Source organism: Lipotes vexillifer, unplaced genomic scaffold, assembly GCF_000442215.2.
Source record: "Lipotes vexillifer unplaced genomic scaffold, Lipotes_vexillifer_v1.1 scaffold54, whole genome shotgun sequence".
NCBI lineage: Eukaryota > Metazoa > Chordata > Mammalia > Artiodactyla > Lipotidae > Lipotes > Lipotes vexillifer.
In genome coordinates, this window is record NW_006789324.1 from 1157475 (window position 1) to 1161702 (window position 4228).

The window sequence follows — 4228 nt, forward strand, 5'->3', positions numbered from 1 at the left end:
CTTCCCAATCCAGGATCTAGTTTAAATGAAGCTCCTTCTCTTCTCCAATCATTCTCTCTTTTCACTTTTTTTATATGTTGGGTCTCCTTATAACCCTGATCCCTGCCATGGAGCCATTTTCACATGTCTGGATCCCCCATAGAGACTGTAATCTCTTAGAGAAGATGCTAAACTCCTTATAAACAGCAGAGAGAAAGAGATACATGCAACATCTGCCCCTGCACTGTCAAGGGTGACTGAGCCCATGTGGTTGTAATTCCACCAGTGAGCAGTCATCAACCAAAAATATATAAGGAGCACCTTATGAAGAGATGAAAACACCTTGTAATTAAGAATGTTTAGATCACAATCTAACTTCTTTTGAAGAAAGACAGGAGAATGGATGACAGAGGAAGGAAGGAAAGAAGGAAGGGAGGGAGGGAGGGAGGAGTATAGTTTGTGGAATGTTGTCAAAGGACACCAAGGCAAAGTTCTCCATGGCTTTTGTCTGTCTTCCTGTGCCTTGGGGGGAAAAAACAGGAAGCTTTTGTTAGCCTTGCCTATTCTCTAAGGGCTATCTCCAGAAATGATTAGAAATATAGAGTCTCTTCTGTATGTATCCCAGGTAGCAGTTTTATTGTACATTTATAAATATAGAATAAAACATAAATAGTGATTAAGATCATACAATTTTAAACTACAGCTTCATTTCTAATATTAGTTCTGACACTACAAGGGTGTCAATTTGGGTGAGTTCTTCAACTCTCAGCTGCACTTACCTCACCTGTAAAATGGGGATAATGATAGATGATTCTAGTGTCTATTTTAATTATTCAATAAAATAGTGTTTGTAAACGTTTGCCATACTACTTGGTATATGCTAAGAAAATAAATCAGTGGCTATCGGTAGTACAGGTTGCAGTAGTAATCACTAATTGGCACATGGCTATCTCTTTTCTGGTCACTCAACTGTCTCTAGAAAAGTTACCCTTGGGATAATAAGCACAGATATTCCAGAGTATAGCCATGAAAAGCTTTGGTAACACTACTGCCAATCCTGGTACTCAAACTGCCTTAAGAAATGCCCTTGGTCATGCTAAGCATGACAAGTATTAAGACACTGGTAGATTTTTTTTTTTTTTGAGTGAGCTTCTTTTCCCCAAAATCAATAATCATTGATCATAAAATTCCCCGTATTTTCAAACATTTACTTGGGTGGTATACGATAGCACATCATTATCCCTATAAAAACGTTACTCTCAGGCTCTTGCATTCCCATATGTTTTCCTGCCTAGGAGATAAAGAGTAAGACATACAGCTGACATGCCCAGAAGTGTCAATGACCCTGGGTCTTACCCAGTAGAAGAGTGCATTTAAGCTGACCATCAGTGACTGTGTAGGAGTTGGGGCCTGGGGAGAGGGAGGCTGTTAGAGGTCGGGAGAGACTGTTCCAACAAACAGGACATTATGTGCCAAGGCTTTGAGATAGGGCTTTGTAGAAGTGAATGAAGGCCATTGTGGCTGGAGTATACTGAGCAGGGGGAGAGTGGAGTGAGTTGAGGCTGGGTCAGATCATCGAGGGACTTGAAAGCCTTTATAAAGACTTTTGGAAACCTAAATACAGTGAGGAACCACTGATGTATTCTAAACAGGAGGATTTGAATTGCGTTTTGTTTTGTTTTGTTTTTCTCCTTTTTTGCGGTACGCGGGCCTCTCACTGTTGTGGCCTCTCCCGTTGCGGAGCACAGGCTCCGGACGCGCAGGCTCAGCGGCCACGGCTCACGGGCCCAGCCGCCCCCCGGCATGTGGGATCTTCCCGGACCGGGGCACGAACCCGTGTCCCCTGCATCGGCAGGTGGACTCTCAACCACTGCGCCACCAGGGAAGCCCCCCACTTAATTTCTGACTTAGGGATAACTCCACTTGAGGGGCCTCTAATGATTATGGTATAAATGTAATGCTTTCCCTCAGATTACCTGGTGCATGGCAGAAAAGACTGCATCTGTTTCTATCAATATAAAAGGAATATCTTGAATCAACCCTTCCTTCCTTCTTCCTCTGCATGGGAATACAATATAACTCTGGAAATCAGAATTTCTGTAATTATTTCACCAGTCTAATTTTATGATCTGAGGCAACTAACATGACCTATTTCTGTGTCACTCACCCATCCACCTATCCAGCCACTCAGGCATTAATTCAGAAAGTACTGATGCCAACCTACATCATCTGATTCCAAAACTCAAGTTCTTTTTCATCATTGTGTCCCCAGTCAATCCATCCCCGTGTAAATGCACCATTAATACCTGTCTATACCTGTCTATAAAATGAACTATATGATGATATTTCTAGAATCTGGCATATTATGTCCTTTGGGTTTATTATGTATAACTAAATCTGGAGAATCTAGTTATAGTTGGAGGAATCCAGAAAGTCATTTAGTTACGTTCCCAGCTGCAGATCAGTTCTTAATTACGCACATCTATGTAAGTTTATGCATTATATCCCTAAGTATCCTTGGGGCTGGAGCCTTCAAAATCTCACCTGAAATCTGTTCCTCTGAACAACTGTGTCTGGTTCCATTCAGAAAGCCAATATTATGATCATTCATATGTTCATTTATTCAAAAACTTCCCGAGTGTACTCCTCATGAATGATGCGCTGGACTAAGCACTGAGGCTGAGGAAATGAAAGACTAGTTCTGTTCCAAACTAACTCACAGAATAATGGGAGAGGAAGGTAAGTAAACAGGTAGTTTTGTAAAATAGTGTCCTAAGTACTAAAACACAGATAATTACTAAACGCTTGAAACACCTCCCCATGTCCCCAAAGAGGAGTATTCAGGGTGGGAGAGTGACCAGCAAGGCTTCAAAAGCAGGGGATTTTGTGAGTCTGTTAGGACAAAGGTCATCCCTTCCTTAGCCACTCACCCACCAGATTCTTTACTACTCAAAGGGTCTCTCCAACTAATTCCTTTCCAGTGACACCGGTCACCCTGTTAAAATTCTCACAGAAGTTCCAAAGAGAGAAATCCTTGTGAAGATTTCTCTCTCTCTGGGCAACCACGGGGCCACTGCCCAGATGAGATATAACTGTTGTACCTTTATTTGTGCTCATATTTGCAAGCGGTTTGTTATTGCCTCAATATATTTCATAGTTTTTAGAGGAAGATTTATCCCTTCTGTGGGCTTTATTTTCAGCAAGGTCAATAAAGAATCAGATTCCTAGAGAAAAATACTGTATGATGGTACGTAATGTGAAACCCAAATGTGATTATACCAAGCCCTTATTTAAAATCATTTAACGGCTCCCCAGTGGCTGCAGGATAAAATCCAGTGTCTTTAATCTGGCGTACGGGACCTCCATGGTGAGCACCTGCCCACTCTGCAGCCGCATATTTTATCAAGATTCCCTAACATGTTGGAAAGCACCAGGCAGAACCTTTAGGTTGTAGGAGTCACTGAAGGGCTTAGTGGAGAAGTGATAAGAGCTGAACTACATTTACAGAAGTTTGTTCTACATTCCCTGAATGAAGCAACTGAAAATCCATACGTAACTCAATTTGCTTCCTCAACACCCTTTTGGAGTGAGGCAGACCATAAATTAGGAAGCGAAACACAAAGTAAGAAAATAAATAATAAAAATGTTCATATAACCCTTTACAAAAAATACAACTATAAAGGATCTCCACAGGGACTTCCCTGGTGGTCCAGTGGTTAAGACTTTGCCTTTTAATGCAGAGGGTGAGGGTTTGATCCCTGGTCAGGGAGGTAAGATCCCACATGCCTCGCAGCCAAAAAACCAAAACATAAAACAGAAGCAATATTGTAACAAATTCAATAAAGACATTAAAAATGGTCCACATTAAAAAAAAAAAAAGGGATCTCCATGATATTTACTGTTGCTTCTGTAAAGATGTCAGTCTGAAGGTTTGCAGACAGCCTCCCTGAGTTATGCCAGTGACAATCCATTAAGTATTCTCAGACAACTGGGAATCTTGACAAATCCTGAATCACCCAATAGTATGTAAATAGCACTCTATATGTCCCAACAGTTTTGCACAGGTGCACGGGGGTGTATATGTGAATTAATGTGTTTAGTTATTGTCATACTGTCCTGCACCCATTTTTGAAGTGTGCCTTGAATTCAGATGTTGATTTTCCTTTTTTCCTTTTTGAAAAACTAAAATGTGAAACACAAAAACTCAAACCAGTTAAGAAATATACAACTGCTCTTCTCTACTGGGCAA